The following is a 13,527-nucleotide window of genomic DNA, read 5'->3' as shown; positions in this document are numbered from 1 at the left end:
CAAGTTCTCATTAAGCTTGTTACATTATGCCTAAGAGACTTCCCTACACATGAGATAGACATTTTATTCACAATCATCGTTTTAAAACTGATGCCATGGCCAGAGAAAAGGAGGGCACTGAGGAGAGAGCAGAATCAAAAGGGACTAGCTAGGTGACCCCAAAGCCTAATCTTGCCCTATTATCTGCTGACGCAAATGTAATATGGGGCATATCCAAAGTCAGTCTCACGGTCGTAGCAACTGAAACAGAGACTGGTTCCTTAGAAATAGAACTAGACCACGGACAGGCAGTGGGGCGCCTCTCTCCCTACTTCAGGGAAGCATATGGTTACCAGTTGCCTCACGTTTAACTGCTTTGGACCACTGGGTGTTCCTCAGCTGTTTCTCTCTGCTCCTCTCTCCAGCTAAGCTTGCTCTGTTTGCACCTGGCCTGCCCTGTCAGCCAGCTCCCAATCTATGCCACATTTCAAGCCAGTCTCCATGTCTCTTGGTTCAAATCCCAAAGAGAGGAATCAGATTGGTTGCTAGACAGTGGGTTGACTGACCTTGAGTCAGACGCCATACCTGTGGCCATTAAAAATCGGGCTGTGTTTTTCAAACGTGAACATTTGGGCTTATGAGATCCATGAGTCTGTGCATTTCTCACCAAAAGGAACTATTTTATAGTAAATTCCAATGGTATGGATTGTGTAATGACAAATGGCAAAGCAAGATCATGTTTTCCTGATAAATTCTTCTTGAGAGTAAACTTTACCTATAATGATTAGTGAAAATTACGGAAGTAGGAATCAAATGCACCGTGAAGAAAGCACTGAAGTTTAAAAAGGAGAAAGACTGATTTGAAAAGGGCAGGTGAAAATGAAGAGGGAAAGAACATGATTCACTGAGTACAATGTCTCCCTGAGTCTGCGTATACATGTGAGACTCTAGATCAGCAGAGAAGGAATGTACCAATTTTTAGAGAAACAAAAATGCCAAGGGGGAAAAAATAAGAAAATATTGGTTGGATGATAGCCAGTTTCTCAGCTCCAGACATCTGGAGACAAGACACGGAAAGGTGAGGAGCTGCCCTTGCTGCAGTTCTTGACTCCGTGTGGCTGGTTACTGGGGATATTTACATTAAATTAATGTGGCTGGCTATGGCTGTGTTCAGCACTTGGATACGCGGTTAAATAATCAGTGTGGTTTGGCTGCTGGTTTCTTTACTGTGGTTAAATAATTGGTGTTGTCTTGGTTGCTAGCTACTTTAAAAATGTATATGTGCACTTGTTTCTCTCTCTTTTTCCCTCCCTCTTGAGCAATTTTGACAAGCCCTTGGTAGAAAAGTGGCTGATCAGCTTTTAAAGGGAGGCTTTTCTTCCACCTTGTTTATGCTTCCCCCAGATGTTTCTCAGAGATTTGAGAATCGCATAGACTTTTCCTCCAGGACCTAGAAGGTCCTAGGAAGGAATTCACTTCACTTCTTTTGTTTGTAGAACAGAGATAAGGTTAAGCCTGAGGGCATCTGCATTTTCCAGAAATTCCAGAAACGGACTCTGCTTTTGTAATGATGGGTCACTCAGTTCTCAGACTTACCACGAAAATGGGGAAAGAAAATGATGACAGCCATTGGATAAAATGACCTACAAGCAGGCATTTCCTCCTGTTAGTTATTGCTAGACCTCTAGAACACAGACCAGCTTCTGACACAAACTGCTGTGCAATATTTGTTAGATGAATAAAGAATAAAAACAGCAAAAATGCATAATTCAAGATTGACATAACGTCTGTTCCAGAAAGTTGGTTCGTTTGGTCACTTCGTTAATGTGTTTAATAATTGTTAAACTACCACAAACTGCTCTGCCCTGGGACCACAGGAAGCCTTCTCGTTTCCATGTGGCTCTGTCTCTTCCCTTCCCTCCAAACCAAGGGTCAAGAGGGGGTTTGAGGGCACAAGAAGGGACACTCAACCCTTTTAGAGCAGCAAACTGCCTGTGACAGTGAGGCAGTAGACAGCTCAGGTTCAGAGACAAGCCTCTACTTGACAAACACAACAAATACAAATGAAAGCAAAGTCTTCACTGGCTGCTCAGAAAGCACAAGATTCTCAGGGTTCCGTAGTGTATGGAAACTCAGTGCTCTGAATTTGGTCAGATACAGAATGGAAACAGGTGTTTCAGAGCAGGAAGTTAGGGAGGAAAGAGCAAAGCTTTGTTTCTCAACTATGTCCCATCAATAATAGGATAATTTCATCTCAAACAGAAGTCCAGATATTTTATGTCAGTCATTCAGTGATTATCCACATAAAAAATGTTGATTTTTTTTTCTAGTATGTCCCTAGTGAGAGGGAAGGGAGTTCCTAAAATTTTAAAGGAAATCTGGGAGGATTCTTCAGAATTAACTGATTTTGCCATTTTAGTAAGAAATCCTATTCCTCTTCATAAAAAGGAATAATTTTTTGACAATTACTGATCAAGTGGAGGAAAATGCAAACCTGTAACCAAGCCTGTTGGCACTGTGCTATATACTACGGACAGGGAGGTGGGGGATGACAGAGGACAGGGGCTTGGGAGAGCACTTTCTGGGTGTCCTCACTTATAAGTTGGATGATGTTGGATCACTTAACCTCCTTGTACTTAAATGTATTCAATCTTTACCTTATTAATTTCCTGAGGACTTAAATAATAATGTATGACTTACATATAATAAGAGAAATTAAAATTAAAGCTACAATGGCATAACTGTTCACTTATCAGATTGGCAAAGATCCAAAAGCTTGATAACATGTAATGTTGGTGATGATATTAGGAAACACTCTCGCACACTGGCACGACTTCTACAGAGAATAATGGACCTATCAGAGATACAGAGATAGAATAATTGATCTAGCACAGTTTAAAATGTACCTCCTCTTTGAGTAATTCCACTTCTACAAACGTCATCTATGGCTGCATTAAAATATGTATGAGATGACAAATGTGCAAGAATATTCACTGCCACACTGGAAGAACAAAGAATTTGAACTTAAATATTCAACAATAAGGGGTTAAGAGACTGCTTAAATAATTTATGGAACACTCAAAAGTGGAATGCTATGTACTGATCGAAAAGGATAAGCAAGGAATATATCAGCTTTTTACAAAGTGACATGAAACAGTGCCCAAAATATATTGTTAAGTAAAAAACAAGGCAAAGATTGTTGTTTTTAAAAAGATTCTTGTATACGTGTACACATGTAATTTCTCTGGAAATGCAAGCCAGAAATTGATAACAGTGGCTAAGGGAAGTGGCAGTCTCAGTGCAAAGGTAAGTGGAAGCTTGCTAAAATTATACAATTAAAAATAAAAACCTTTTGCATTTCATAATATATATGTGTAAAGGACTTTGATAATTAAATGCATGTCTATGCATGAAACAAAGATATGTAACATAAGGTCACCTATCACAAATTTCACTAATCAGGAGAAAAACAGACCAGAATGCTTGGCCCAGGGCAGGTACTCAAGAAATATTTCCGGATAATAACTGAATTATAAGAAGTACTATTTCAACATAAATAGTTAATCATTTGAGGAGATGGGTACCACTGAGAGACCAACTTTTGAATTCAAATGGCATGCCAAATCTTACCTCCTTTTTTTTTTAAATAATGGACAAAAAAGAAATACTAAATCCAGAAGCTTAAAGAGGTGAAGCTGTAAACGAAAAAATTTGATTTAAGGTCCAGGGAATTTAGGGAAGTGAAACTCTACATGATATTTGAATGGTGAATACATGACATTATACATTTGTCAAAATGCATAGAATGAAGAACACTAAGAAGGAACTAATGTAAATTGAAGACTTTAATAATAAAAGATCAGTATTGGTTCATCAATTGTAACGAGTGTACCACAATAATGTAATACAGAATGTAAATAATAGAGGAAACAGTTGCCAGGAGGAGGAATTGTGTGGAAAACCTCTGTACTTTCCAATCAATTTTTCTTTTTTTTTTTTGAGATGGAGTCTCACTCTGTCGCCTAGGCTGGAGTGCAGTGGCTCAATCTTGGCTCACCGCAAGCTCCGCCTCCTGGGTTCACACCATTCTCCTGCCTCAGCCTCCCGAGTAGTTGGGACTACAGGCGCCCGCCACCATGCCCAGCTAATTTTTTGTATTTTTAGTAGAGACGGGGTTTCACCGTGTTAGCCAGGATGGTCTCGAACTCCTAACCTCATGATCCACCTGCCTCAGCCTCCCAAAGTGCTGGGATTACAAGCATGAGCCACCACACCCGGCCTCCAATCAATTTTTCTAAAATTACCTTAAAACTAGAAGTGCTTAAAAAAAAGTCAATAATAAAGAAAGAAAAGAGGAACAGAGTTGGAAGACTTGAAAAAAAAATTATTCACCTTCCTAGAACATACAGTGGGAACTCAAGAAACATCTGTTGGATTCACCTAATTCAGTGAGAAATGAGCAGGTAAAGTGCGCATGCAGATTTAAAATTTAGGAGAAGTGTGAACTCATCAATGAGGTGTTTGATGAAGTCCTAGGGTATATATTTCATTAAAATGAATTAGATGGCTTGCAATCCTTATCAATAAGATTATAGATTTTTCCCAAGACATTTATGACAATTACAGATTTCCAGCAATAAATATGTAAGCAATTGTGGCATTTTTCTCAAATTATTTAGAGAAGCATTAACCTGAAACTTACAAATTTTGTACAAGCTTGTTGCCAGACTTTTTTTTCCCTGTGGATAGGTTTTTTTTGGATGTCTATTGTCTTTATATAAATCCTCACAAGATAAAAAGCAGACTTCTGAGGCATTTGTTAAGTTCTCTTATAAACTATGTTATTTTTATTTAGAAAACAGTTTATCTAGATTTATGAAAGAGTTATTTAAAAGTTTTTTTTTTTTTGAGACAGAGTCTCACTCTATTACCAGGCTGGATGGAGTGCAGTGGCTTGATCTTTGTTCACTGCAACTTCAGACTCCCTGGTTCAAGGGCTTCTCCTGCTTCAGCCTCAGTAGCTGGGATTACAGGCATGCACCACCACGCCCAGCTAATTTTTGTATTTTTAGTAGAGATGGGGTTTCACCATGTTGGCTAGGATGGTGTCGATCTCCTGACCTCGTGACCCACGCACCTCAGCCACCCAAAGTGCTGGGATTACATGCATGAGCCACTGCGCCCAGCCAAAAGTTTCTTCTTAATTTTAGTCTTGACTTCAGTAGTGAGAAGCTAGATTTGGAAATAAGGCCTAGCACGGCTTTGAAACATACTAACTACGCATATTGTAGAATCGGCCACAATTATTGGAGAATTTAGTAGGTAACGCCCAAATGTGCCCAAAGTGCTCTCTTGGGGGGAAAAATGCTCTTGGTAGAAATATGGTTGTACTGCTAACTGCAATCCACTGAGGTTGAAGTGTGTTGTGCCTCAAATGTTCTATGCTGTATCTTGCCATTGGGTTTAAGTCTCTATTTCATTAATATCTCTTTTCAAAAAGTATGAAAGTCAAGTTTCCTGATAATTGGAGCTCCTTCTAATTTTGTGGGTATTTCCTTGTGTTATTAGATATTGAAACTGAGCCAGGATCTTGATCTCCCCAGTCCCAAAGCAATGATGTGGGGATGTGTTTTTGCCCCAAAGAGAACAGTAGGCTGATGGTGTTAAACAGCTGCTCTCTGTTGATACACTTATCAGTGAAAGCGGGATCGTGTTGTCATTCTGCATCTTGGAGTTGCTATCCATGTTCCTTGAAGAATTCGAAGTTTATTCCTTCCATTTTTATTAGCCTTTACACAACGCCAAATCCTTATGTTCCTGTACCAAACTACTTATTTACCTTTAAAACCAAAGAAAATAACCAGTATCCATTTCTTTTTTGTATTTTAATGTGTATATTTCACAGTGCTTCTCAAACTGTCTGTTCTGAAACTGCAGAACTTTTTTGTCTATCACAGATACTTTGTAAAACAAAATGTTTAAGTTACTAGAAAAAAGAATACCTACAAAATAGAAGCCTCAAATTTTATTATTAGCTTCAACTGACATCATACTACTCTATGAGATTGCTATGGAAGTATTCAAACGCCTGCTCTAATGATCTGAGTGGTCTGTCTCATCATGAACCACTACAAAGCACTGGATCACATTTGTGGAGCCCTGGTGTAGTCGCTGATTTTTCTCATCATGACAGCGTTGGTTTTCCTTCAGGAAGTGCTCTCTCTCTCTCTCTCTCTCTCTCTCTCTCTCTCTCAACTCTTTCACTAAGGTACATGGGCACATAGCCCAGACCAATTGAGGTTCCAAAACTTTTGCTAAAACTTTTGGAGGAAAAAAGTAATTATTTCTGTTGAGATTCCTAGAATGTAGATAGTGTCCTTTCTTATCAGTATTTATTACTATTGGAAAGATTCTCAGGGTTGGGCCAATTAGTATTTGTATTTTACATTTTAAAGGTATTGCCAAAAAAGAATCTAACATTTCACATTTACACCAGCAACATTTGAAGGTATCTTTGTAAGAACTGACTGTCAAAGTGCTTTCACATCTTAGTCGGTCTATGGAGTGTTAAAGGAACATCTCATTGTTTTCTAATTTCCTTTCATCTAACTTCTCATTAATTTAAACATTTTTTCACTTGTTTGCTGACAATTTGGATTTATGCTTCTGTGAATTGTCTATTTATATCTTTTACCTATTTTTCCCTTGGTCTGTCCTTTTCCTGTAAGTTTTTTTTTTTTTTTTTGAGACTGAGTCTTGCTCTATCACCCAGGCTGGAGTGCAGTGGCACAATCTTGGCTCACTACAACCTCCGCCTCCTGGGTTCAAGCAATTCTCCTGCCTCAGCCTCCTGAGTAGCTGGGACTACAGGTGCCTGCCACCATGCCCAACTAATTTTCGTATTTTTTCTTTTTTTAGTAAAGATGGGGTTTCGCCATGTTGGCCAGGCTGGTCTCGAACTCCTGACCTCAAGTGATCCACCTGCCTCAGCCTCCCACAGTAGTCCGATTATAGGCGTGAGTCACCGTCCCTGGTCCTTTTCCTGTAAATTTCTAAGAGCCCTTTGTTTACTAGAAAAATGTGTCTTTTTCATCCACTCTCTTAGTTTGGGCTGCTATAACAGAATATCATAGACTGGGTGGCTTAAGCAACAAACATTGATTTCTCAGCTGTTGACTACAGTTACAAAGAGTATGTGCACATAGAAAGGGGGCGGTGAGACTTTATATGTATTATCCAGGAGGAGAGCGTCAAAAGGGAGACTTTCTCTCGCAATCCCTTAAAGCTGGGGGACAGAAGCGTTTCTCTGCTAAAGAGGCCAACATAACAAAGTCCACGGAGAGACAGATAAAGGGCAGGATGGAGATGCCATGGTGGATACTCAGAAGAGAAATTCCAGTTTATGTGTATGTATGTGCATGAGTATGTGTGAGTGCATGCATGTGTATATGTTAGTGCCTGTGCGTGTGTGCCTGCATGAGTGTGCAGATGCATACATCCATATATGTATGTGAGTACATGCATCATATGTGAGTGCATGTGTGTGTGTGCATGTATGTTTGTGTCTGGGGGCACAGGCAAAAATAGATGGGGTTAAATATTTGGAATGGGTCTTTCAAACTGCTTTTTTTTTTTTTCTTTTTTTGAGACAGGGTCTTGCTCTGTCATCCAGGCTGGAGTGCAGTGGCGATCATAGCTCACTGTAGCCTTAACCTCCTGGGCTCAAGTGATCCTCCCTTCCCAGCCTCCTGAGTAGCCAGAATTATAGGCACGCATCACCATGTCTGGCTAATTTTTGTGGGTGTTTTTTGGTAGAGATGGGGTCACACAATGTTGCCTAGGCTGGTCTCAAACTCCTGGCTCTCGTGATCTTCTTGCCTAGGTGTCTCAAAGTTCTGGGATTACAGGAATGAGCCACTGACTAGGCCTCAAACTGTTATAACAATGGTAGTGACCTTGGACATTTTCCTGAGGAGTCACTGTAAATTTTTAAGTGGAGTAGTGATTTCATCTGACTCATTTAACATCAGCATGGAGGATTGCATTAGAGTAGTAATTCCAAAATGCTGTCTGAAGATGCGAAAGTTTCTGAAGAATTTTCCCCTGTGTAGTAAATTTAGTTAAAATAGTATGGTAAAATTTAGCAAAAAAAAAAAAAGGATAATATAGTAAACCCTTTAAATATCTAAATTTATTCAACTTGCCTGAATTCTCTAGTTATTCCTTCTCTGCTTTCGGGGTTTCAAATCCTTTTTATTTAATAAGACACTGGTGTTAATAGATGGTAGTAATAGGTTTGTTTGTTTGTTAATGCTTGATAAAATAAAAAGTTGGCATCTTTTTTTTAAAGATATTCCAGATTTTTTTGAAAATAAACGGATCTTTGAAATCTCAAAGTCTGGGAGCCACTGGCAAGGTTATATAAGCAGAAATATGCCTTTGTGTGTGTGTGTTTTTTCCATAGTACACATTCCTTGGCCCCTGGGGAAGAATTCAAGTGTAATGAAGTCGGTACAGGCATATGTATTTTGAAAAAGCTCCTAAATCCTTTAGAGATGCTTCTCTGGCTTACAATCCCTGGTTTGGAGGAGAGCTGGGAAAGGCCTGGTGTTCATCAATGAAGAAAACCTTGAAGAAACCAGGACATGAGAAGACAGGAAGGGTGAATGCAAACAAACATTTTTCTTAGATGGAATGAATAGGACTCAAGGATGCGAAGATGGTCCTTGTGGATGATATAAGCAAAGCTGGGGTTCAGGAGGAGGCTCCAGATCGTCAGCTGGGAGAATGACCCTGCTTTACTGTGCATGAAAGGGATTTCCTTCAACATGAGGTTCCCATCTTTCTATCTTGTTCCTAAGAATTAATTCTTCTTAAGAAGGCAACAGACAAAGAGAAGACTTTTGTGAAGAATGAGGTAAACATTCAGGATACAAGTCTAATGTAGAATTCTAGAGTAGATGGTGCTTGGTTTCCATGGAGTATCTGCCACAAACTGAAGTATTAATATTTTCTGGTTTTAAGAATGCAGTAAAAAAAGAAAACAAGAGAGTGGGCATGATACGGTTTGGCTCTGTGTCCCCACCTAAATCGCATGTTGAATTGTAATCTTCAGTGTTGGGGGAGGAACCTGGTGGGAGGTGACTGGATCATGGGGGAGGGATGTAGGGATTTCCCCTGTACTGTTCTTGTGAGAGTGAGTTCTCAAAAGATCTGGCTGTTTGAAAGTGCCTAACACCCCTCTCCTTTGCTTTCTCTGTCCTGCCAGCCATGTGAAGAAGTGCTTGCTTCTCCTTGCCTTCAGCCATGATTGTAAGCTTCCTGAGGCCCTCCCAGAGGCAGAAGCCTATAAAGCCTTCTGAACCATGAGCTGATTAAACCACTTTTTAAAATAAATTACCCAGGCTTTATAGTAGTGTGAGAACACACTAATACAGGGTGTCTGTCACTTAAGACTTCTGCTAAGTGGTAAGAGACTTTGACAACTCCAAATGGTCAAGTGACATATTGTTGAGTCCTCTGAGGGCAGGAGTCTATCTCCTCCTACTTTATCCTGGCTATGTTGCTAAAGCACCAAAAGGTAATTGGTACTTGTTGATTGAGGTTTTTGTTCTTTTACTGAACCAGTGAACCCTTTTGGAAATATAATTTTATATTTTAAAACTTCAGAACTATTCTGTATTCTTTAATCTCTCACAGTCTCTATTACTGTTCTCTGTAATAGAAATGATTTGTATTAGTTCTGAGTTGGCTGATTTAGAAGACAAGAAATAAGTGCTGATTCTTCATTCGTTCAACTTATTAAATATTTTATTGACACCTATGATGAACCATTAATTGGATGTGGAATGTGAAGGAAAGGGAAGAATTCAGGCGGATACTAGCATCTTTCAGTTAAGCAATTGGACAGGATGAAAAGTTCTAATGATCTATTGTTGCCTAACAAACCATCTCAAAACTGAGTGGTTTAAAAGAACATTTTTTTGTTGTTTTTATTTCTCAGGATTATTTGGTTTGACTGAGCTAAGCTCTGCTGTTCTTGCTTGAGGCAAGACCAGAACTACAGAAAGGTGAGTGTAGTGTCTAAAGTACAAAATGTAAGGAGACACTCACTCTTGGAGTCTTTGGAGCCCAATTATGAAGGTCAATGCCTCCTTAAATTTTGCACCAAAATGACTCACTTGCTTCACCCTCATCTTGACCCTGGCTTGGGGTCTCTCTCATGTGCCTTAAGTAGGACGGCAGCTAGAGCTGGAGCCATCTGAAGGTTCAATTAGGCTGGACATCCAAGATAGTGTCTCCACTCACAAGTCTGGTGCCTTCTTCACTCACATGGCTGAAATAGCAGGGAGCTGGCCAGGGATCTCCTGCCCTCTCCATGTATCCTCTACACATAGTAAGCATGGGCTTCCTCATAGCATGCCAGTCTGAAGGTGGTCCAGATGTCTTACATGGTGCCTGGCTTCTCCAGAGCAAGCATTCCAAGAGGCCTGATAAGGTTTGGCTCTGTGTTCCCAGCCAAATCTCATCTTGTAGCTCCCATAATTCCTACATATTTGGGAGGGACCCCGTGGGAGATGACTGAATCATGGGGGTGGGTCTTTTCCATGCTGTTTTCATGATAGTGAATGGGTCTCATGAGGTCTGATGGTTTTAAAAACAGGAGTTTCTCTGCTCAAGCCCTCTCATTGCCTGCTGCCATTCATGTAAGATGTGATTTGCTCCTCCTGGCCTTCCACCATAATTGTGAGGCCTCCCCAGCCATGTGGAACTGTAAGTCCAATAAACCTGTTTCTTTCATAAATTGCTCAGTTTTGGGTATGGTCTTTATCAGCAGTGTGAAAACGGACTAATAGAAGGCCTGAGTAGAAGCTGCAAGTCTTCTTGTGATCCAGCCTTGGAGGCCCCAGAATGTCAGTCACTTTCACTATGTCCCATTGGTCAAAGTCAGTAAGGCCTACCCAAGATCAAGGGGAAGGGGATTGGACTCTACCTTTTGGTCTGAGCAGTAAGGATTTAAAGGCAGGGGGAAAACTGATGGAGAACAATTTTGGAGGGTATCCACCACAGAAAGCCCAGTAAACAAATAGGTTTTGGGGATAGAAAATTAGAAGTGCTCTTGGGGAAGCTTAAGTTTGAGATGTTCTTGGAACCAAGTGAATATATACATATGGAGATCAGAGAAAGACTGAAATTGAAAACATCAAATTAGGAGATGCAATTTAAAATCAAGGCAATCGATGTGGTTACCTAAGGAGTCAAGAGAGAGAAGGAGCCACCAGGCAGTAAAATGAGAGAACAGGGGAGTGTGGAGTTTCAGAAGCCAAAATTTTAAAAAGCGCTTTGAAAAGAAGGAGGTGATCAGTCATGGCCAATGCTGCTGAAACATCAAAGAAGCTGAGGACTGAGAAGTGACCATCGGGTAGAGTAAGGTTTTGGTCACTAGTGCCTCTACATAATCGAATGTAACTCAATTATGTAGCGTGAATCGAGGGGAGAACAGAAGAGTGGGAAAAATGAGTAAAAGCAAGGTTTTCAAGTTTTCATGAAAATGGGATAGCTACTGAGTAGGGACGTGGAGTCTAGAAGATTTTACTATTTTTTTTTTAAGATAGGAGACAGTATAGCCTATTGTGGTGAATGGAAATGACACAACCAAAAAGTGGGCTGAGAACCCCTCAGGCTTGCAATGCTAATGCTGTGTGACTGGGATGCAGAGGTCCCCAAAGCATGCAGAGGTCTTGGGTCTCCCTTAAACCCCACTGAGAGCTGTATCAAGGCCAAAATGGGGCAAGTTTTACCAAAAACACAACAACACAGAAAAAAAACATGTTAACTTCGAGAGCAGTGGTTCTCAAAGTTTGAGCAGCATTCCCTGAGAACGTGTTAGAAATGCATATTCTTGGGACCCACCAGTCCAACTGAATCAGAAACTCCAAAAACTAGGGATCTGAGTTTTCTGATACGTGCTAAGGTTTGGGTCCCACTATTCTAAAGGAACTCAACAACAATTCAAGCAAAGATGAAACTGAGTGCTGACTTTGTTCCTTATGGGCCTAAAATAACAAAGCTTTAAAGACGAGGGGCTTTTTCAATTGTCTAATTGGCTTCGAACCTTATCTATGAGGGATCCCAGACACAGAGAGGGTGTCTGAGTTGTCCAAGTCCTCCAGGCAGGACTGAAAGGACAACTCCAAACAACAGAAAGAAAAAAAAAAAAGAGAGAGAGAGAGTCAGGGATATGGTTGTTTTGATGTGCCATGAAGTTGCAGGCTTTCTGTATTTTTTTAGTATCGATGTATACTATTTGTCTACTACGACTCAAGTGAGAGCAAGACGGTCCGCCTTACCTCAGTCTGGCTCTTTCAAGGTTTGATTTTGGTACTGCAGAGGCGCAGCTTCCCACGGCAGACCCAGCGCCTCTATGGAACAGGAGGATTTCCCACGGCCGGAGGAATCTCCTAGTGCTGGGCCTCCGGCTGTGACTTTTGCCGTTTCAAATTCACTTGGCCTCTAGGGAGAGGCGGACAGCCCGACGCTGAGCGCGTCGGAGCCCCGGCTCCCTCTGTTTCTGGAGAGGAGATTTAGCCTTAATTTTTGTGACAGATGGAGTTGATAGTCTCTCCACGGAAAGGGGAGGAAAAAAGCGCCAGTTTTTGACAGGCCGCAGACGCCCGCTGCCTCTGGTGGCCGAAGGCTGCGTTGCGCCCCAGTTAAGGTAGCTCGGTAACTCCCGCGCCGAGACCACAGAAGTTTCCTCTGCAGGGCAGCCTCCCTTAAATGTAGTGATGGGCTGAAACTTACACTTTAATATAAACCTTTGGTGCTTGCCCATTTATCTCCTTCTTCTGTCTTGTGACTGCGGCCAGGTGGTACTTGCTCAACATTCCTGAATATTTTTAATGCTATTTAAATTCTTTCATTACTGCACGTGTTGCAAGCTTCTCTTCCTAAGAAATTATTTCGGTTGATTGGATTTCGGTCTTGCAATTTGAAAACGATGCCTGGCGCACGGGCGGTACCTGCCAGATGGCCTAACTGGGACTCGGGGGTGGGGGGAGGGTTGTAAGCATCTCATCAACATCTCCCTAATAAAGTGTGTGCTTCTTTCTTGTATGCTTCTTTAAAAAAGTTTCAGTCTCACATTTTCTCTCTGCATTCTCCCCCTCACCTCTTGTGGTGATAGAGACCCAAAGACAGGAAGCCTGGAAGATAAACTGAGTTCTGAATCCAGTCGAAAGCACAGATGGGGGCCAGCGAGAATTAATAAAACTACAAAAAAAAAAAAAGCAAGAAAAGAAAAGAAAAAAGAACCAAACAAAAAAGGCCCGTGCCTGAGCCGGATGCAAACAGCTGCCCTTAAGCCCTGCCCGCTGGTTCAGTGCGCTAGCTAGGGCTGCATATCCGAGCCTCCTTAAGAGTAGGAGGAGCTCCCGGCCTCCGTCAAGCTCCCTAAGCCTTTCCTTTCAAGCCCTGAATGCCTGAATGTGAGCTGCCCACCACCCTCCCGCCCTCCCCCACTCCGCAACCCCACTCCAGCGGCTCGTA

At 41.3% G+C, this 13,527-nt stretch overlaps 1 long non-coding RNA gene across 3 annotated transcripts in view; it reads right to left on the bottom strand.

Annotated features, from left to right (window-relative positions):
• Positions 1-13,465, bottom strand: part of LOC108520520 (uncharacterized) — a 48,622-nt gene extending 35,157 nt beyond the window's left edge. For all 3 annotated transcript variants that reach the window (XR_001882928.1, XR_001882929.1, XR_001882930.1), the window contains exon 1: positions 12,330-13,465. This is a non-coding gene — a long non-coding RNA (uncharacterized LOC108520520). The remainder of the gene's footprint in view (positions 1-12,329) is intronic.
• Positions 13,466-13,527: the final 62 nt, after the last annotated feature.

This window comes from Rhinopithecus bieti, unplaced genomic scaffold (assembly GCF_001698545.2).
Source record: "Rhinopithecus bieti isolate Rb0 unplaced genomic scaffold, ASM169854v2 scaffold_51345, whole genome shotgun sequence".
Lineage (NCBI taxonomy): Eukaryota > Metazoa > Chordata > Mammalia > Primates > Cercopithecidae > Rhinopithecus > Rhinopithecus bieti.
Note: the sequence above shows the minus strand (reverse complement) of the source record. Positions and strands in the feature narration are given on the sequence as shown.